Below are 23,852 nucleotides of genomic sequence, written 5' to 3'. Positions count from 1 at the left end.
CAGCTGGTTCTGTACACTGTTACTGGCTGACAGCCCCGACAGCAGTCTGGCTGCGGTGTTCTGGACCACTTGTAGCTTCTTCAATAGATAGCCCATGATGCCAGCAAAGAGGGCATTAGCATAATCCAGCCGAGATATAATCAGCGCGCATGTAATTGTTTGTCTCGCCGCTGCTGGCAGAAGGGGAAAAAAGCTTCTAAAGGATTTAAGCAGGCCGAAGCAGCCACCAGCCAGCTTCTTAATGTGTGCTGCAAAAGAAAGCTTTTCATCAAACCAGACCCCAAGGTTTTTTGCCGGTTTCCCCGAGGAGGTCGGACATGGGTAGTCGGGAGGCCAGAGCTGCTTTCAGAAATTTGGAGGAAACGTGCCAAATAGCAGAATCTTCGATTTCCCTTCATTGCATTTGAGCTGTGCATCCGCCATCCAGTTAAAAACTGAGGCTAGTCAATGTTGGGCCTGAGATACAGAGCCCACCCCTTTATCCCAGGTGAAGAGCAACTGGGTGTCATCTGCATATGCCATCACCTTAGCCCCCAACTCCTCTGCTAAATATATCAGAGGAGTCATATAGATGTTGAATAGAAGGGGGCTAAGGGCAGACCACTGCGGGACACCCGTTGATACCCCCTGAGGGGAGGAGGAAAAGGGTGGAATCCAGATCTGCTTGGTCCGAGCTTCCAAAAAGGAAAACAAACCTTTGCAGAACTGATTTCGCTTTTCCCTCACACTGTCTTGGTGTACTCTAATATATGCCAAAGACAGAAATGGAAGTGGTCAAATCAATTCTGTCCACAGATTGAGAAAGCCAGGAACCAGGTTAACAAAACTGTTTCTGCATTCTTCAGAGACCATCACATGGGCTGTATCTATAACAACAATCTGCGTTTCGACATGCATGGAATTTATAGAAATGATGCAGTGCATTGTACCGATGAAGGCTACAGGGTGTTTCTAAGTAACCAGAAACTCTGCATCCAGTCTTATATGTAGCAGCCATAAAACAATGCAATGGTTCTTACCAGAGCCACCCTAGTACCCAAAATATTGTGATGTTTTTATCTGACGTTTTTTTGGGGGGGTTTTGGGGGATCTTCGCGACGACGTCACGATCCCCGCGGACACGTTGCAAAAACGGAAAACAGAAGCAGACATTCAATGACCACCAACACATCCAAAAATAATATGTAAAAATATCCATTCTGAACCTTGCACTACACATATTACTATAAACATACTTCTTTCAAAGCATGTTTAAACTCATATTTTAGTACGAAGTTTCTTTAAAAACTATCTATAAGACCTATTTTAATTTTTTGCGGGTATTCGGGTCGTTGCGATTTCGCCATTAACCGTGACGATCACGCCTTTTCCATTAAGTCTAAAACACATATATGCACATATATTACAGTATGTAACACACTAGAGGTTACTGTACACTTCAAACTCAAGATTTTCTAGTGTATTTCTAGAACAACCATCTCTAAAACCTATTTTCCGTTTTCGCGGTGAGGCCGGAGATCGCAAATAAATTGGTTATCGCGATCCCCACGGGTACGTCGCGAAAAGAGAAAGCAAAAGCAGGAATTCAATAGCCACCACCACATAAAAAAAACTATAACTATATAATTCATTTTAATCATCATAGTGGATAACTCACTATATAAATAACTCTATAAAAACATTTATCATAATCTCAATAGCTCTATAGCAATGCGCATTAATGATTCACTGATATTTTTTTTATATTTTCACCAATATTAGCGATGACGTCACAATAGTCATGACATCCCCGCGAAAGTACATGGGGGGCTGTGCTGGCGGTCACGACATCATCACAAATATCGCTCCCGATTACAAAACTTTCATTTTGGACACAACTTGTGTCACTAACACCTGCATTTCTCAAACATAGGTTCAGAGTACCTCTACTCTGACCCCTATGTTAACTTTTTCAGACATTTTCTGCCCCGGGATCCTTTCCTGATTAATAAAATGATGGCCGCATTTTTCTGTTCAGGTTCCGTCCAGCCAATCAGAGCATTCCCGTTGGTACGTGCATTTGCAATTGATAATGAAATATCTGTGGCCAGAATTATCACTATAAATTTCTCAAAAACTACTGAACAGATTTACACCAGATAGGCAAAAGGCACTTCCTTGACCCAACATCTACTTCCCTGCCAAATATGGTATAAGTCTGTTCAGCAGTTCGGGCTGTATGTGTGGCTATAGGTTCCTATGGCAATTAACATTACAAAGGCACAAGCCCCAAATTCTCGGCCCTCACTTCACGGATCACCCCCAAACTTTCCATGACAACCAGAACCTACCTTGACACTTGTTTGGGAAAATATCATAAAGATTGGTCGAACAAAGCCAAAGTTATATCCAAGTCAAATAAAAAATGTCCTATGAAAACTACGTCCTAACTAGAACTGCCTACTGGCGACCACCAATAGGTGTGTGTGTGTGTGTATATATATATATTCTTTATCATCTTATTATAACATAAGTGATATATATATATATATATATATATATATTAATTGTTTGGGAGGACGACCCCTCAAACACTACTTTTTCAATTCCCCTTACCACCTTAAGCCCCAATCCACCCAAAACCCCGAAATACCCTTACTACCCTTTATCCCTACCCATCCCTTAATCCTAAAATACCTTTAGCACCTTATATCCTTGTCCACCCCAAAACCCCAAAAATACACTTACCACCGAATTCCCTTGCATACCCCTAAACCCTACAAACACCCTTACCCCCAATACACTTACCAGCCCCTAAGCCCTCGAAAATCCCTTACAACCAAATACCCTTACCACCTTAAGCCCCTATCCATCAAAACCCTGAAATACCCTGTGAGGAGCCGGAGGACACGGCCCGGTGGAAGTATGGCAACCCGACCAACAGCGGAGAAAAAAGACCGGAAACAGCCCGCGGTCTAGTTGCGCTGGAGAGGCGTGGCGACAGCATTGAGGAACGTATTGAAATACGGGAGAGCGGAACCAGGAAGGCGGGCAGCAGCAGCGTGGAGGAGGAGCCCATCGAAGGAGAGAGGACGGCGGAATTGCAAGCGAAGAGGAGGAAGGAGGACAGCGAGCGTGGGAGGAGAGACGGAGGCATCGACGACGAGACCGGGAGGAGAGACGGAGGCAGCGACGAGACCGGGAGGAGAGCGAGACCAGAGACGGCAGGCGGACCCGGAGACAGAGCCACGGACAACGCGGCCCCAGCGGAGACAGAGTACACTGCGTCCAAGCCCGGTGGCCTAGAAAGAGGAGAGGACGCCCCGGGTCCAGCTGCTGCGGCCCGCTTCACCGGTCGTGGCCCCAGGCAAGTGCCATTGCGGGGGTCTTTTTGGTGGGCCTGCTGGGGCGCCAGAGCGTAAGCACAGGGAGACGGTAGCACGAAAACCCTGACCCCCTCACCATCACTTCCCTCCTAACCCTGACCTTTTTCCCTTTTCCCTTCCCCTCACGACCTATCGGTGAAGGTGGCACAAACCCGTATAATAGAACTCAGAGCCTAACCAGGACGTGCCTTTCTTTTCTTTTTCTTTCTTTTGGCTTCCCCGGTTCTTGGACCCTCCCGGAGAGAGCATATTCACGGAGAAAAAGAGAGGAAGACCAAAGCCACTCCGAGAACAGGAAGAAGCACTAGGGGCATATATTCCCATCCACGCCCTGAGCGGTGAACTGGTTACTTACGTGGAGGCTGCTCTGAGACACTTCTGTAAATGCAAACCCTGTCATGCCTCCCTGCCACTGTGACGCGCAATAAAACAGACTATACTTAGCAATTTCCTGACACTGCCTGGTTTCTGTTCAGAGCCATAGGCCGCTCAAAGGTAATCCCTACAAAGTGGTGTCAGAAGTGGGATACTAGTGCGCAGAACCATGTCACAGCCCGTGCCTATAGAGGATGTGCTTACCCAATTGGCCGAAGGCCAAAGACACTTGCAGTTGGTATTCGAACAACAGCTACAGGCCGCTAGATTGGAGAGAGAAGCACTGCAAGGCGCCCTTAAGGACCAGGCAACAGTAGTGGCCTCGAATCAACAGGTGCAGGATACAACCCTACTACAGCTTACTGACGCCATAGTACATACCCGAGTTAACCCCACGGTCCCAGGAACAGTCCTGTAGAAATATAAGGAAGGAGAGGACCCTGATTATTTCTTTCTGAACTTTGAACGGGTAGCGTCCACAGCAGCTTGGCCACAAGAACGATGGGGCCAATACATCGCCCCGCTCCTTTCTGGGGAGCTACAGGCCGCGTATCAGGCCGCCAACCCGGATGGGACGACCACATACGTGGAAGTTAAAAAAGCGATACTAGAGAGACTGGGGTTCGACCAGGAGCATTACCGCGTCAAGTTCAGAAAAGAAAGATGGACAACCGGTGATAATCCCCGGGCTTTGTACTATAGAATACGGGATTTGGGAACACGATGGTTAACACCCCACGTATCCACAATAGAAGAAGTGACTGAAAAAGTTTTTCTAGAACAGTATCTGGACGCCCTACCACCCAACACGAAGTCATGGGTGAAACAACACCCGCATCTCACTACTGCTTCTGCGGTTGAAATAGCTTGTGCCTATCACCGAGGACCCGAGTTTAGAGCAGGCACTGTACGAACCCAGGCTCCGGTTCCCCTTTCCCGAACCCCATTACAGTCCTCCTTTCGACCTACTCCCAAAACCGAACCACGACCTATCCCCTCCCCCCGTCCCTTACAAAAACCAGTCCCTGCAGGTGCTAGTGGACAGGGACCTCAATGTTTCAGCTGCGCTGAGTGGGGACATATAGCAGGCAGTGTCCCCACCGTGTAACCCCCCCTGAGCCCATGGAAGTGGGGTACTCTCATGGCCGAATCATGTTAACTAGGGAGGGTTCCCAACGGTACAAAACGGAGGTGTTTTTAAACGGAAAGAAGCGACAGGCGCTGTTGGACACTGGGTGTCATGTTACGGTGGTTGATGGGTCCTTGGTAGGGAGTCACCAGTTACAAACCACAGAGCTAGTGAACGTGACTTGCGTCCACGGGGATACAAAATCATATCCCACGGCCGAAGTCCTATTAGAGGTGGATAATGACCCTCACCTGAAACGGGTGGGAGTGATCCCCTGTTTACCCGAACCCGTTATCATAGGGACCGACCACCAAAAATTTGAAGTATACATTGAAGGAACAAAAAGACAAAAACACAATTGGCTAGACGAGGCTCCTTTTGTCTCTGCTGAGATAGACACCCAAAACATCCGAGAAAAGAAGAGTAGACGAGAAAGAAGACGTGACAAGAAAACCTTTATTTGTTCACCACTGTCACAAAATGTTTTTCCCCTTTCACTTACAGATACCGAGGAAACAACCCCGTATAGTTTCCGGACTGCCCAACGGAACGACCAATCACTTATACACACCTGGGAACATGTTCAGGACGAGTCACCAGACAAGGTAGGACCCTATTTCATAGTAAAGAAGGGGTTGTTGTATAGAAGCGAAAAGAGAGACTCAGTAGTAAGGACCCAATTACTGGTTCCCCAGTCATTCAGAAAACATGTACTCCAGTTGGCCCACAACAAAATGGGGGGTGGCCACTATGGAAAGGAAAACACCCTGAAGTATCTATTAGAGAAGTTTTACTGGCCAGGTGTATATAAAGACGTAGCCAAACACTGTACAACATGTATACGATGTCAATACACCAGTACGGGGTCAGTCACTAAAGCTCCCCTCATGCCGTTGCCCATCATCGACATCCCTTTTAAACGAGTAGGGATGGATTTAGTTGGACCCCTGGTTCCTTCAGCCCGTGGACATCGTTACATACTAGTCATAGTCGACTACGCTAGTCGATATCCCGAGGCTTTTCCATTGTCCCGCATGACAACTCCGGCTGTGGCCCAGGCCATGATTACCCTGTTTTCGCGAGTTGGTTTTCCCTCTGAAATCCTGACCGATCAGGGTACCCCGTTTGTGTCACGGATGATGACTCAGATCTGTACCCTGCTTGGAATAAAGAAAATAAGGACATCAGTACACCACCCTCAAACAGACGGCCTTGTGGAGAGGTATAACAAAACCATCAAACATCTACTCCGCAAGGTCGTCTCTGACACAGGGATGGATTGGGATCGGCAGTTACCCTTGGTTCTCTTCGCCTTAAGGACACACGAGCAGAGATCTACGGGGTTTTCCCCGTTTGAATTATTGTTTGGGAGAAAACCCCGCACTTTGTTAGACATGGCTAGTGAACAGTGGGAAGGGGAGGAGGAAGAAGGGAAAACCCTGTTGAAGTACACAACGGATCTGAAATCCTCCCTAACACGTATATGGGGGTTAGTCCAAGAAAACATGCAGGAAGCTCAGGAGACACAAAAACAGTATTACGACCGCAACAGTCGTCTTAGGGTGTTTCAGCCCGGGGACAAGGTCCTTTTGTTACTCCCCTCCTCAGACGACAAATTGCTAATGAAATGGCAGGGGCCGTATGTAGTGGAAAAAAGGGTCACGCCCGTAACCTACAGTGTTCTACTACCCCATAGGGTGGGAGGTAAACAAATATACCATGTGAATCTCCTGAAGAAATGGGAGGAACCCGATGTAGAGCACACCCAAGCTTTACTAGCTTGTCACTCCCCACAGTTAGAGATCCCTCTCCTATCTGTCAGCGACGTCACGGAACACCCTGTTCCCTTCGGAGAGGTGTTAACAGCCGATCAAAAGATCCAGCTGGGTATAGTAACAGAGTCTTTTCCCAACCTCTTTTCCACAAGCCCAGGGAGAACCACCTTGGTCCAGCACGAAATAGTGACCTTACGTCCCCAAGTCATAAAGCAGAAACCCTACTGCATCCAGAAGCACGTAGGGAAGCTGTAGAAAAGGAAGTAGTTGATATGCTCCGAGCAGGCATCATAGAACCCTCCCAGAGCAACTGGTGTTCTCCGGTTGTGATTGTGCCAAAGCCAGACGGTAGTCTGCGCTTTTGCATTGATTTCCGCCAGGTGAACACCATCACGAAGTTTGATACCTATCCCATGCCACGGGTAGACGAGATGGTGGAGCAACTGGGCCAAGCGCGCTATATGTCAACCCTCGACCTGACGAAGGGCTATTGGCAAATACCATTAGACCCAACTTCCAAAGAAAAAAACGCCTTTTCCACACCGTCCGGCCTCTACCACTTCAAAGTACTCCCGTTCGGGTTACACGGGGCCCCTGCCACATTTCAGAGGCTAATGGACCAAGTGCTACGGCCGCATCAGGCATATGCCGCGGCTTATCTTGATGATATTGTGATTTTTAGCCCCACATGGGAGGACCACCTCGTGCATCTCCAATCCGTATTTTTTGCTATACAGGACGCAGGTCTTACCATCAACCCCAAGAAATCCCTCTTAGGAACCAACACCATAAAATACCTGTGGTATACCATACAGGAAGGGCATATCAGACCCCAAGTGGATAAAGTAGAGGCCATCCGTATCATTCCCAGACCCCAAACTAAGAAAGAGGTCCGCTCCTTCTTAGGCTTTATAGGTTATTACAGATGGTTCATTCCCCATTTTTCCTCCATTGCCAGTCCACTCACAGACCTCCTATCCAAAACACATCCCTCACACATCCAGACATGGACCACAGAACAGGAAGCCAGTTTTGAGGCCCTCAAACGTGCTATTTGCACCACTCCCGTGTTACGGTGTCCTGACTTCAGTCGCACCTTCGTGCTTCAAACGGACGCCTCTGGTCACGGATTGGGGGCAGTCCTGTATCAACCAGACTCATATGAAGAACTACGACCCCTATTGTATATCAGTAGAAAACTGTTCCCCCGGGAAGCAAACTACTCTACTATAGAGAAGGAGTGTTTAGCCATTAAGTGGGCTATTGAGTCCTTACAGTACTACCTCTTAGGCAGACAGTTCCTTGTCCTTACCGATCACGCTCCCCTGACATGGCTTGCACGGAACAAAGACTCCAACTCCCGCATTCTCAGATGGTTTCTTGCCTTACAACCCTTCTCGTTTCAGACTATCCACATGCCGGGTACGAAGCAAGTGAGTGCAGACTACCTGTCCAGACATCCAGGCATTGAATGGCCCCAACGTCCATTCCTGAGGGGGGGCGATTGTAAGGAGCCGGAGGACACGGCCCGGCGGAAGTATGGCAACCCGACCAACAGCGGAGAAAACAGACCGGAAACAGCCCGGGGTCTAGTTGCGCTGGAGAGGCGTGGCGACAGCATTGAGGAACGTATTGAAATACGGGAGAGCGGAACCAGGAAGGCGGGCAGCAGCAGCGTGGAGGGGGAGCCCATCGAAGGAGAGAGGACGGCGGAATCGCAAGCGAAGAGGAGGAAGGAGGACAGCGAGCGTGGGAGGAGAGACGGAGGCATCGACAACGAGACCGGGAGGAGAGACGGAGGCAGCGACGAGACCGGGAGGAGAGCGAGACCAGAGACGGCAGGCGGACCCGGAGACAGAGCCATGGACGACGCGGCCCCAGCGGAGACAGAGTACACTGCGTCCAAGCCCGGTGGCCTAGAAAGAGGAGAGGACGCCCCGGGTCCAGCTGCCGCGGCCCGCTTCACGGGTCGTGGCCCCAGGCAAGTGCCATTGCGGGGTTCTTTTTGGTGGGCCTGCTGGGGCGCCAGAGCGTAAGCACAGGGAGACGGTAGCACGAGAACCCCGACCCCCTTACCATCACTTCCCTCCTAACCCTGACCTTTTTCCCTTTCCCTCACGACCTATCGGTGAAGGTGGCACAAACCCGTATAATAGAACTCAGAGCCTAACCAGGCCGTGCCTTTCTTTTCTTTTTCTTTCTTTTGGCTTCCCCGGTTCTTGAACCCTCCCGGAGAGAGCATATTCACGGAGAAAAAGAGAGGAAGACCAAAGCCACTCCGAGAACAGGAAGAAGCACTAGGGGCATATATTCCCATCCACGCCCTGAGCGGTGAACTGGTTACTTATGTGGAGGCTGCTCTGAGACACTTCTGTAAATGCAAACCCTGTCACGTCATGCCTCCCTGCCACTGTGACGCGCAATAAAACAGACTATACTTAGCAATTTCCTGACACTGCCTGGTTTCTGTTCAGAGCCATAGGCCGCTCAAAGGTAATCCCTACATACCCTTACTACCCTTTATCCCTACCGATTCCTTAATCCTAAAATACCTTTAGAACCTTATATCATTGTCCACCCTAAAATCCCAAAAATACACTTACCACCGAATTCCCTTGCATACCCCTAAACCCTAAAAATTCCCTTACCACCCAATACCCTTAGCCACCCCTAAAAATACTCTTACCACCCACTACCTTTACCCACCACTAAACCTAAAAACACTCTTCCCCCAATTACCTTACCCAACCCTAAAAATACCCTTACCACCCAATACCCTTACCCACTCCTAAAGATACCCTTACCACCCATTACCCTTACCCACCCTAGAAACGCCCTTATCACCATAAACACCTACGTGTTTGTGTGTGTGTATATATATATATATACACACACACACACACACACACACACACACAGACAGACACACACACCTATTACCTACTGGGTAGTTATATTTAGGACCAAATTTCCATAGGAACATTTCTTTTTGGTTTCCTTATAACTTTGGTGCCATTTGATGGATCTTCATGCAATGTTCTAAAATAAAGTAGCCCAGTTTGTCTAGTTCTGCAAGGAAAGTTTCAGAGTGATCTGACAAGCGTGGGCTGAGAAAAAGGAGAGGTAAAAAATGTGTATTTCCCAGACAATTTTCCACAGGGATTTTGAACACTTCTGCAGTCTGAACTACTGGATGGAATTACACCAAATTTGGCAGAGAGGTAGCTCTTGGTCCAGAAATAGCCCTTTTTGTGATTTGGTATAAATACTTTCAGTAGTTGCGAAGATATTAACAGAAAAACAAAATTGTATATTTAGGTATGCAAACCATCCTCAGAACCCCAGCGATGGATCGGCAAAGTCACCCGCCATCAGCAACGCAGTGATTGGCTGACCACAACCCAACTGGGAGGCATTAAAATTTACCTCAAAATAAGTAAAGCAGTTAAGGTAGAGGTACCCTGACCTAATGGGTGTGCTAGAGGAGTGTCAGAGGGACCTATGTTGAGTACGAAATTGAGTTAAAACGTTCCTTTTTTTCACTACCAGAATCCGCGCCCTAGTGCTTCTCCCCATGTAAATCTGCAACAGATTCACAAATTTTGGCACACTTTGGAAAAAAACACTTTGAGACCCATACAGGCCCTCTCACACCCATTTACAGACCCACACAGGCAGTAACAAACCCACTAAAAGACATACACAGGTATTCACAGACCCACTCACAACCCTACAGTCACTGACATACCCATGGGTTCGACACCGTGAACCACTCGGTGTTGGTGCAGCGACTGAGGGATGTGGGGGTGGAGGCTACTGCCCTGGCCCTCCTATCCTCCTTTTTGGAGGCAAGAGAGCAGAGGCTGTTCTGGGACGGACGGCAATCAGACAGACAGTTTCCAACTTCTAAGTGGGGTCCCACAGGGATCTGCCCTTTCCTCGACGATGTTTAACATCTATGTCATCCCGTTGGCTAAACTTGTCAGGAAGCATGGTTTTGCCCTGGTTTCTTATGCTGATGATTCTCAGCTTGTCATCTCTATTACCAACCAGCATGAGAACACAGCTGCCAGGTTCCATGTATGTCTCACTGAGATTATGACCTGGATGAACCATAGCTTCCTGAAAATTAACACAGACAAAACGGAGGTGATGGAGTTTGGCCTGGGCCAGCCCTTATGGAATAAGTCCTGGTGGCCAACTGAGGCTGGAGAATGCCCTCGCCCTGTTACCAAGGTTAAGAACCTTGGGGTCATCTTTGATGATCAATTGAACTTCGCTGCCCAGGTAAACAGTCTCACCTCTTCCTGTTTTTTTCTGCTAAAAACCCTGAGAAAAATCTTTCCATTCATCTCATAAGAGTTACAAAAGACGGTCATGGTAGCACTTTTTCTGTCTAAGTTAGACTATTGCAATGCCCTTTTTGGGGGCATTGACAAGTCCCAAATCAGAAAACTGCAATCCCTACAGAACGCGGCAGCAAGGCTACTTCTGGGTATACCCAGAGGACAGCCAACTTCAGCAGGAATTAAATCGCTACACTGGCTTCCTGTTAAACAGCGGGTGGAATTTAAGTCCCTATGCCTTGTGCATAAGGCAATATATGGTGGCGGTGCCTAGGACATTCAAAGACTGTTCCCACCCTATTTTCCCCATGCGCTCTTAGATCTGCTAGTCTAGATGTTATTAGGATCGTAAAGACCAAACGGGCAAGATGGGGAGGAAAGGCAATATCACAATGTGCGGCAAAGCTTTGGAATAAAATGCCTCTGGCCATGAAACTTCAACCCAATTTGCAGCTTTTCAGGAAGGGTTTGAAAACATGGTTGTTCACTTCCGCATAGGACCCCGGTTAATACAGTGAATTGTTTCTGCTCACGCACCACAGCGCTAAGACGCCACGGCATTCGAGCGCTATACAAACATATAAACATACAGGCACTCACAGACCCATGAAGCTACTCACACACCCACTCACCAACCCATGCAGACACTCATACACCCATTCAGAGAGCTATGCAGGTAATTACAGAATGACTCAGAGTCCCACATAGGCACTTTCACACCCACTCATGCACTCTAATAACCATTCATGCACTCTCACACCCACTCATAGACCCACTCAGGTGCTCACACTCCCACTCACCCAGACCCACACAGTTACTCGCAGATCTACTCACAGACCCAAACATGCATTCACAGACCTACTCACAGACACACACACACCTACTAACAGATCCCCAGACACTCATATACCCTCTCACAGACCAACATACTAACTCACATACCCAAACAACTACTCACACACCCAGGTACTCACACACCTACTAACAAAAATAAAGATATAAGAAAGCCTGTGATTTGTTAACTACAATAGTATAAATAAGAACACATGGTGGAGGGCAGCCATTTTAGTTTCTTTTGTACTTAAGAGTTGGAGAACAACGGAGAGCTTTTACATGTATGTTAATTAGGTTGTAGTATAAAAAAATATATTTAGATTAAAAAAATTGTGTGTATATAAGATGAAAGAAAATGTGTAGCTTCTAGACACGATACTAGAATGCAAAATAGTAGGAAGCTATGATGAGAACATTAACTAAAAATAGAGTGAGCAGGGAACGAATTGGATAGTATGTAATTTCTACCCACTCACAGTCAGGCAGGCACTTACACACCCAGTTACACTCCCACAAAAGCACTTATGTACCCACCGCTCATATAGCCAAACAGTGACTGCCACACTCAGTCACACACCCATAAAACCATTCACACACACAATTACTCACCTATACATACACTGAACTATTTGCACACTCATATGGGCTCACAGACCCATTACGCCATTCACGTACTCAGCACTCAGTGAGTTACACATGCACCTACACACCTAAACATCCAGTTATACAACCAGTCACCCACCCATACAGCTACTCACATACCTATTTGTAAAACCATACAGCCACTCACACACCCAGTAAGAGAGGGACAGATGCACCTACACGTACATTCACACACCCACACAGCACTTATGTATCCACCACTAAGTTACAGAGTCAAACACTGACATACACAGCTAGTTAGTAATCCATACAGCTACTTACATATCCATGTGAACACCCATACAGTCACTAAGATGCCCTGTCACATAGTGAGACACCACATTTTGCCATAGGAATCTTAACAGTTTACTACTGCTAGATAGTGGTAATGTGAATGTGCTTCTCCACTGAACATGGTTTGATTGACTTAACCATAATTAGAATATTTAGTTTAGCTGTACGTCCTTAGTAGAGTACACTATCTGTGCCCATGGCCTGTAAATTCAATAGTAGCAGTAGGCCTGCAGCACTAATTATGCCATGCACACAAGTAGCCCTTTAAGCCTGTCTGAGGCATACCACTGCTGAGACTGTGTGTACAGTTTTACTGCCATGTCGACTTGGCATATAAAACCCCTTGCCAAGTCTTAAACTATCCTTTTATTGCACACAAGTCACCCCTACTGTAGGTCTTTGGTAACCGAAAGGGCAGAATGCTATTTAGTTAAAAGCAATCACATGCACTTTTAAGTATGAGTCACTTACAGATCCACAAACCCACTGATACACCTAATCACTCACCTGTACAGCCACTCACATGCCTATTTAGAAAACCATACAGCCACTTACACACTGACTTATACACTGATGCACCTGGTGACATACTCACTTACACACCCATACACTCACATGTACATTCATTTCCATTTTAGTATTGTAGATGAAATTGGAAAACATTTGCTTGTATGTTCTTTAACACTTTATAGGCATATTCCCTTTCAAGAATATTAAAGTAGTCATGTGTACTATTTTATTTTACTTATGTGGGGTGTGGGACATATTCACATACAAAAACTCAAACACTTAAACAGAGAATTGAACATGCACATAAAACACCGTTAGTTCTTCCTTTGATCAGATGAAAAGGTTGTAAAAAGTACTAGTGTTTTTTAGAAGGTTTTTTTAACAGTTTTATCTATATATTTTTTTCAAAGACAACTGGGAAGAAGGAACTAGCTCCAGATTGTGAAACATATGAAGGTTCAACAGGGAGCAAAAAAAACTGTTAACTGTGATTCTTCACTGTATCAAGGTATACAGCCATGAACAGCCATAGGCATCTGGCATTTCCCACAGTGAGTGACCATCTCAGATAAATTGTCGCATACAGCTGGAACAGTTATGAAAGCCAGTTACAATCGTTCTCCTAAGGCTACTACAGATAATGTTTGTTGTCCTGCTGCACCTGCCTTCTCCCACATCATGCGATTGTGCATGCATTGATGGATAGTTTTACTCTGTTTCCACATGGAACTTGTCTCAAGGCAATATTTCTTCACGATGTGTCTTGATAATGTCTTGCTGCAGACATTACACTGGATAAACTTGGCACTAACCTTTTTCTCACTTGAAGAAATACGAAATTGTTTCTGAACATTACTCCTTTTTTGCAGGTGGCATATCTTCCTCCCTATTCAGTACATGGTCAGGTTGCCCTTGCTGGTTTAAACACATACCTACATTTATCTGAAGTACTTGTGCACAGAAGTGGATTTGTACATAATAAAATATGTTACGTTTATTGTTTGTTTTAAATTGTTATCTTTATTGTTTGGTTCAAATTGTATAGTGTTACCATCTCAGATAACTTATTGCACTAAGATGGCACTGTTATTTCTTGAAGGTTTTCCCAAGACTACTATAGGTGGTGAGTGTTGTTCTCCTCCACTTGCCTTCTCATGCACCAAGTGACTATGCTTTTTCATGGATGGTTTTAACTTGTTTCCACAAGGAACTTGTCCCATGAGAATAGTCTTTACCAGTGTCTCTTGATTTTTGCTTGCCGCTGATGTTACACAGCACAAAGTTTGGAAACACACAATTCTACCTTTAAGTTCTCCTGGTGTCTTGAATTTGATGCTTTTATTGTTGGAGTTTTCTTTTTTTTTTAATGTATGCAAATGATCTCATGGACACTCTGTAGAACTGAGGGTAGAAAACAAGTTGGTGCGCCTAAATTTCCCAAGATATAGTGCAGCTCTCCATGAGAACGATACAAGTACTCACTCGTGACACATTGGCATGCCATGAAATTTATCATTGGCATCTTAGTGTAGTCAATCAGAAGTTAAGGGTTGGGTGAGTTCCAGTATTTGTAAAAAGTTAAATAAGTTATGTTATGTTTATTTATTGTTTGGTTTAAAAAGTATTGTAATGTGTTAATAAAAGGTATTTGTAACATTACATAAATGTATGTTACTAATTTAACTTATGGGTCACAAACACAGCCAAGCGCGTACTTCTACATAAACTCACACACCTAGAGTCATTCACACAGGTTCTGATACACCCACACTTTTCGACTTGGCATCCTTGGGGTGATTTCCTGTCTTTTTGCCTCTACCTTCTGTATTTTTTATGGTAGGCTGGATTTCGTTTTGCTGTCTTCGATGCTTTGGGTAGTTTGGTATGCTGGATTTTGTTTTGCCTGCTTTGATGCTTTGGGTACTTTGCCACTGCTGATCAGTGTCAAAGTGCAAGTGCTCCCCGTATACATTGTTGTTGTAATTGGTTATCCATGATTGGTATATTTGATTTACTGGTAAGCCCCTAGTACAGTGTAATGTGTGCGCCCAGGGCCTGTAAATCAAATGCTAGTAGTGGGCCTTCAGCACTGATTGTGCCACCCACATGAGTAGCCCTTTAAATGTGTCTCAGACCTACCACTGTAGTGTCTGCGGGCACAGTTTTGACTGCTATGTCGACCTGGCAAGTGCACCCACTTGCCAGGCCCTAACCTTCCCTTTTCTTACATGTAAGGCACCCATCAGGTAGGCCCAAGGTAGCCCCATGGGAATTGTGCAGAGTATGTGAAATGTGGGACATGTACTGGTGTGCTTTACATGCTCCGATAGTGAAATGCTGTCAATTTCGGTTTTCACTATTGAAAGGCTTTCTTTCCCATAGGCTAACATGGGAACATGCTTTGTAACGTCTTACAAGTATAAATTGCCATTGCGACCAGATAGAGAAATGGAGTTTAGGCTCTCCGAAATCAGAATGTAATAACACGTCTTTTTAGGGAGATGCTTTTTTAATTGTGTGTTTGAAAATCTCACTTTTAGAAATTAGGCATTTTCCTTTTTAACCATTCTGTGTACCTCTACTGTTTGTTATTTGACTGTCTGGTTTTGGAGTGACAGGGGCTGGAGATGTGCATTCACTGTAGACAGCCACAAAGAGGGGGGGGGGTTGAGTTGGATCCTCCGCTTCCTGGGTGACACATAACTGGGCTGAATAGGCCTTAGCTGCATTTAGAGTGGTGGGAGGAGTTTCACTTGAACCTGAATAGGCTGTGTCTCCTTTACACAATGCTGTCTCCACCTCCTGTGGTCATGCTGCACCAGAGAGGACAGAACTGGTTTGGACAGGGCTAAGAGACCCTCACCACAAAGAGAACAAAGAGAAAATGGTGTATAAGTATTGGACCTTAAACCCCAGAAATTAGATCATTTCTGGACTCAAGAGGAACCTCTGCCAAAGAGAAGAGCTGGAGAGCTGTAAGGAGGAGTACAGCCCCTTTAGTGTATGTGCTTTGCTGGGTTAGCCCACAGTTGCTGCTTCTGCCAAGGAGAGGACAAAGAGTGGAACTTTGCTGTGAACCGGCTTGAAGAAGAATCTCCAAGGGCCTGTGTTTGCTGGCCTCCTGCTCTAAAGTCTTAGGGCCACAAAGACTTCACCTGCAACCCACTGACCCACAACTGGACTCCCCTGTGGACTCCTGTGTTCAAAAGGGTGCCAATTTCAGTTCTTGGGCCCTGTGAATTGTGTGGTTGGTGCTGCAAAGCAAGAAAAACAACTCTGATGCCGTCAGTGACGCCACGACCTGCACCGTGGCCACCGTTCCGGAACTGCAGAACGCACCACCCCGCCTACACCTCAGCTCCGACGCCTGCCAACGCTTGCAGTTATCGGCCTTCCCAATGCCAGCAGTCTCACCGTCTCCATCATTGCGGAGCCGATAACGACAAAGGTGACTTGACTTAAACTCTTCGATTTCACATAGCATCGCCTCACCACCGATGCAGCTTCACTTCCCTGGACTCAATGCCTCATCTCATCTCCCCTGCGACAGAAAGGACCCTGCTTTGCCTCGGCACCATCGCCTCATCTTCACAACACCATGCATCGCCTGTTGACTTTGTTTTCCAAGGTACTGTTGTTTTGGGGTCTGTGTGACCACTTGCCTGACTCCGCGCACCTCGGGTTCCCCACCGTACTTTGGATTTATGCCTGTCACAACGTCGTAATAGCCGCAGTTGGAGCGATTGGTATCTACAAGTTCTATTTTTGAAAAGTAACTGTTCTAAAAGCCATATTTTGATTACATGTATGTTGGATTTTCTTGTAGTTTTGCTCTTGTTTGGTTTAGATAAAGATACTTTATTTTCCTAAACTGGTATGATGGTACATTTGTGATGTTTTCACTGGGCTGCTGTGTGTTTGGGTACCAATACTTTACACATTGCCTTTGGGATAAGCCTGTCTGCTTGTACCAAGCTACCAAGGGGGTGAGCAAGGGTTATGTAAAGTGTATAACTCCCTTACTAGAAGCAAAGGTCCCTACTTGGACAAAGGTGCATACCTCTGCCAATTATGGACCCTCATTTCTAACACACACATACACACACACACACTCAAAATCCCATATTGTCACAACCCAGTTACACACGCAAACACCTACTTACATAGACTCATACACCCATACAGTCATTCATACACCCACTCACAGACTCATACAGCCACTCATACACCAAGCCACACTGATACAGCCACTCACATACCCAGATGTACACTGATACACCCACACCAATACATCTACTCACACAGACCCATACACTGATAAGGCCACACAGACACATCCATGCACAGACACACCCAGGCACTCACTGATGCAGCCACTGACAGAACCAGGCTCACACTGATACAACCTTTGAAACACCCAAAGACTCACTGATACAGCCACTAACATACCCAAACTCGTACAACCTCTGACATACTTAGAGACACACTGATACAGTCACTAACATACCCAGATACACCTAGCAATACTCTGATACAGAAACTGACACACCTAGGTGCATACACATACAGCTAATGACACACCAAGTCACATATCGATACAACCCCTTAGACATTTAGCCAAACACTGATACAGCCTTCAAACACCCATATACATACTGATACAGTCACTGACAAACCCAGTCACACACTAAGACAGACACTATCACACCCAGACACACATTGTTACAGATACTGACACACCCAGGTACACACCAATATAACCACTGACATGCACAGGCACACACCGATACAGCCACTGACACACCCAGACAAACACTCATACACCCACTAACGAATCAATAGAGCTACTTACACACCGAGGCAAACACAGATACAGGCACTGACACACCCAACCACACTCTGATACAAAGACTGATACATTCATATACACACTGATGCAACCACTGACACACCCAGGCACACCGGTACAGCAACTCACACACCCAGTCTCACACCAATACACAATAAAAACACAGAGTTAGCTCATTGTTTGACCAGATGGTGTTTCTTTTTCTTTTTAACAAAAAGTAACCAGCATTAAAAGAGTAAGGATAGAAAACGCTAAGAAGCAACTCGCTTCAGTCTTCAAAAACATAATGTGGTACCTGGAAGCAAAAAAAACTAACAGTGATGCTTCTTCACTATATTCAAGAATGCACCCACATAAGACATTATTACAGCGACAAGCATGTGGTATTTCGCACAGTAAGTAGCCATCTCTCTCAATTCTTCGCAGGCAGCTGGTATTGTAATGACTGTCACTGATGATGATTCTCCTAAGGGTGTTGTAGTAATGGACTGTCCTGCTTCACCTTCTTTCTCCAGCATCATCTGGTTGTAGATCCTTTCATGAATTGTTTTCAAGTGCTTCCACATAGAATTTATCTCATTTGAATACTTTTTTGCAGTGTCCCTGGATAACTGCTTGCCACAAATTTTACACTGCATATATTTAGTTGTAACCTTATTTTCCCCTGAAGGTATTGTAAAATGCTTCTAGACATCACTTGGAGGTGGCTATCTTCCTTTTCAGCCTCAACAGGTTCTGGATGTTCATGTTATAGTTAGCTCAAGTAACTAGAACTGCTGAATTTCTATTTTTGTGTACATGTGAAATCTTAGCCTAACTATAACATCACTGTAACCTTTGCTTTTTTCAATGAATTTCTATGTTTTTTTAAAATTCTATTTCCCAACTATAACGTACAACTGACCTTTGTTTTTTTCAGTGAAGAATATATATATATATATATATATATATATATATATATATATATATATATATATATATATGTGTCACCAGAGTTTGCGTATCCCTCTGCCTCTTTCCATGGCGGCGGGCTACCGGCGATGTCGCGCACCTCTTGAATCCAAAACACCAATTCCTTCATTGTAAAGAAAGATTGTGCCGAGCCCAAAATCCGTTATAAACGTGGTTTATTTAATTTTCCATCAAGGCAATCAGTCCCCCGACGTGTTTCCGAGCATCCGCTCCTTAAATACACCATGTTTATAACGGATTTTGGGCCTGGCACAATCTTTCTTTACAACGAAGGAATTGGTGTTTTGGATATAGATATATATATATATGCATATACACGCACACAAAGATGTTTTATACATGCGTGGTAAAGGCATGCATAGTAAAACCATATGCAAAGAAAAAGCTGCTTGGTGAAGGCACTGCATGCCACGTTGTAAAGGTTGTGTCCCCATTTAGTCTATTACAAATTGGGGGATACCCAATACTCACTGCAGATTGAGGGCTAACAAAATATCAACAAACAAAAAGGTGAGCACAGGACAACCTTCTTTGTAACAGTAGTTATCCCAAATAAAACAAATGTGTTTTGGGTGCCAGCTCAATTGATTATGGAGAAATCAATACAAAGCAATAATCAAAAGCATCAGTTTTCAGACCTAATTGTTGACGCGGTTTTATTTTCCTTTGTGTTTTTTTGATTAATGAAATGAAAAAATGAATAGTTATCAACATCACAAATTTCCAACTGTGATTTGCTTCTCCAAGAAGGCATATGGTGGACTCGTTTTGGCCTTTGAGATGTTTAAGACCTCATCAGCACCAGAGGTAAGGAGATGACCAAATAATTCTATGGTCGGAACACATAAATAAATATCTATCAAAAATATATCTGCTAAACGCAGGAACTTGGTAAACACAGTCCATTATACCCAGAGGGAAAATTGCATAACTAAAGATATGCATGTGATACAGCCAGACAATGTACAGAATTTGCAACTAGTGTTACTAAGGTTCTCCTGCACTCACCTTTATGTTTGTGGATGTTTCCCCATTTAGAGCACCCCTTGCACTGATTGAAGCTGTCGATTTGCTTTGCCTCTCTTTAAATTCACAGCACTCTACCAACAAATCCAGTCAGATATTGCTAATTCTGTCACTTTTGCCCCTCTTTCTATTATGCGCTTTGATCTTTCCATCTGCTTGTCTTCAAATAAAAACATAATTTTTTGTAGAACCATTCTGTCTCCTCGCTTTTCTGGACCTTGCTCCAAACTGTCAGCTAGCTCTTTGGTCCTTCGCAATAGCCCTCTCCCAACTTCACCCTATAGCTCCACTTCTAAATCTTTTAATTCTTGGGTTTCTGCCCCCCCTCCTATTGATGTGGGAGCCCCTTTCAAATACATAAGGTTCTTACCAAATGTAACATGCTATGATCCTATCTTGGAGGGATGATGGGATCCTGGCACACGATGAGCATAAATGCCTGAAAAAAGAATGTCCAACTATATCTACCTTTTATTTACTGCCGAACGTACACAAAAATGAAGAAAAACCATAGTGACCACCAATAGTGTCTGCAATTCGCAGTCATCTGGAACGGACGTCAGTCTATATAGATCATTTCTTGTTCCAATTTGTTTAAAGTTTACCATCATACTTACGAAACAGTGCAGATTTTCCGAAAAGTATTAACCATCTTCCATGGAAATCAACATACATACTTTATACACTAGATGTACAATCTTTATTTATACTAATATCAGACACAAAGATGGACTGAGAGCAGTTGAACATTTCTTAGCGCAAGACCCCCTTACCCGGTTTGGACACAACAGCAGAATGCTTATTGAGATGACCAACTAGAAGAAAATGTTTTTTGTTCAATTATATGGTGTACCTGCTTTGCCCCAGCTATAACAATTTGGTGACGGGCTGGTGGGAGAAGCAGGTGTTCATGGACCCCTAAATGGAGAAATTTATGGAGAAGGTCATCATCTGGCTCCGCTACATAGATGATTTATTTCTAATTTGGGAAGAAACTATTGAAGAGCTGTATAAGTTCAGAGATTAATTGAATAAGAATATCCTTAATTTTGGTTTCCCTATGGTGTGTAGTAAAACAGATATTGAGTTTCTAGACATACGCAGAGGTTGAGAAGGATGCTTTAAACAACTTGTGTTTTCAGAAAAGAGACAGCAGGGAACACAGTGTTACATTCCCTTAGTTACCATCCATATAATGTAAAATGGAATATTCCCGATGGGGAGTTAGTAAGGCTAAAAAGGAATTGTAGCACTGATACAAAAAGTTCAAGGAGGCCCAGGTAGAACTAATAGCAGATTTAAGGCTAGAGGTTTTCCCAATAAGGTCCTAATGAAGGCAGTGGAAAGAATAAATTTAACCGACAAAGGTTGTCACATGGAAAACCCTTGGAAGAAGTGAAGGGAACTCGGAACAGAGTTAGAATCATTACAACCTTCAATATGGACTCAAAGAAGGTAGCCAAAACCTTAGTCAGGAATTGAGAGATACTTAAGAATGAGCAAACCATGAACAAGTACACAGGAGAGTCTTTCAACATCACACCACAGGGGCAAGTACATCAGGGACATGGTTGTCCAAAACCATTTCCAAATGGGAAGCCAGGAGATGTGGTAGGATGGGGAACCTTTGGGGTTCTATCCCTGCAACAACTGCAAAGCGTGAAATGTAGCCAACACAAAGTCCTATGATGTCCTATTCCAAAAGAAACACTATGAAATCAGAAAAGATACCACTTGTAAGACAGATCATGTGGTATACTAGATTGAATGTTCATGTAATAAAGGGTACTTAGGTAGAACAACCCTACAAGTGAAGAAATGCATCCTCAAACATATAAGGGCCATTAACAACACGGAACCCAAAGATCCAGTGGCCTATTATTTTCAGTAGCAGCATGGAAGAGATTGGACACACCTTAGTTACTATGGTCTTGATAAAGTTAGGAAACACCAAAGGGAAGGGGACCAATGTATGAAACTTCGCAGAAAAGAATCATTGTTTATCATTAGCATGGAGACCACTGGAAGTACATATTGATGAATAGATGTAAGTAATTGTTCAAATGCTCCCTCAAACAACTACCCTCCGAGTCACTGAGGAAAGAATCATATTGAAGGGCACCCACTTTTTTTTTTTTATTATGAAGATTTTGCTATTTTCTTTACCTAGTCATCTAAGTGTTTCTTTAAAATTATGTTAAGTTTCCTGGGTTAACAGGATAAAACATGGTTCAAGCTACTCAACCTTAGCCTAATGTGGCTTAAATTTTTGTCAACACAAGTTAAAACATTTGATAAAATCTGCAAGAAAAAATTATTTTGTTCAGTAGGTCTTAAATCAAAGAAAGCAGGTTCTGCCCCAATATACTAAACTATACCCATGTCAAAAACATTGCAGAGTAGAACAAATGAGGAATTTAAACAAAATTGAAGTAAAAATGATTGAGGTTTTTTATTGCATTGATATAAATTGAAGTGAAATATTTCATTGGAATGATAAGAATAACATACGTAAAAGCCCCAGGCCTGAGCTGAAAAGTATCATGGAAATAAAGTTTATCTATTGCCATTTTATTTTTCAGCAACTGACCCACCCTGAACTGAGCGTCAGGACGGGGGGGGGGGGGGGGGGGGGGGGGGCGATTGTGGGACACATTGCCGAGGGTCAGCAGGGGGCTTTGTGCTCTCGAGTTTAAAATGCACGTCTTTTTGCCGGCTGTCTGGCGACGGCCAGCCAGGTATGCACATTTTAAACCTCTCTAACCCAGCTGTCTTAAGACATGGGTTGGAGAAAGCAAAGGCCTCCAATGATCTTGTGAGTGCTGTTAGAGGACGCTCCCACCTATCCTAGCACTGCTCTCATGGTTCATGAGAGCAGCGTCAAGACTGGCTTGGGAGCAGGGAGCCTGCTTGCCTCGAGGAGAGAAGGATCGAGGAGAACGTAATGCTCGTAGAAAAGGTAAGTACCTTTAATTTTATAATGTCCCCCCTGCCCCCACCACCCTTGGGACATGCCAGCCGCCACTGTATATAAGAGTGTTGCACCTATTATCCTTAGGGTGGTCTTCCCACAACATTGTGCCTTCTTCGGTCCACTTTTTGCTGGCCTTTGGACTATGAGCACTTCTATCACTGCTGACCAGTACTAAAGTGTATGTGCTTCTCCCTTAAAACAAGCATATTTAGTTTACTTATAAGCCTCGTGTAAAGTGGTATATAATATACCCAGGGTCTGTAATCTAAATGCTACAAATGGGCCTGCAGCCCCGATTGTGCCACGCACACATGTAGCCTTTTCAAACCCTATCTCAGGCCTGCCATTGCAAGGCCTGTGCATGCAGTTTACTGCCAAATCAACATTTTCATTTAAAACCAAGCCTTAACCCTTTCGCTGCTAGGGCTACCACCCCCCTCCCCTGTGCTAAGCATTTTTCTAAGTAATTGGGGTAGTTTGCGCTTAGGCCCCTGTAATTTTTTGTCTACTTAAGGAATACACGCCAAATTTACACCCCATCTTCTCAGCATTCAGGGACCGGCAGACTTTTGTCAGAAAGCCAAAATTTTAACACAGTTTGGCATTTTACTGGGACATAGCCTATTTCTCCTATTTTTTTGTGCATTCAACCTCCTTCTAGTTAGTGGTAGAAATGGGTGTGAAACCAATAAAGGATCCCAGAGAGCTATACAATTCTGAAAACTAGACAAAATAAACAAGTTACTTACCTTTGGTAACAA

This window comes from Triturus cristatus, chromosome 11, assembly GCF_964204655.1.
Source record: "Triturus cristatus chromosome 11, aTriCri1.1, whole genome shotgun sequence".
Taxonomy (NCBI): domain Eukaryota; kingdom Metazoa; phylum Chordata; class Amphibia; order Caudata; family Salamandridae; genus Triturus; species Triturus cristatus.
The sequence above is the reverse complement of the archived record's forward strand: the minus strand, read 5'-3'. Positions refer to the sequence as shown.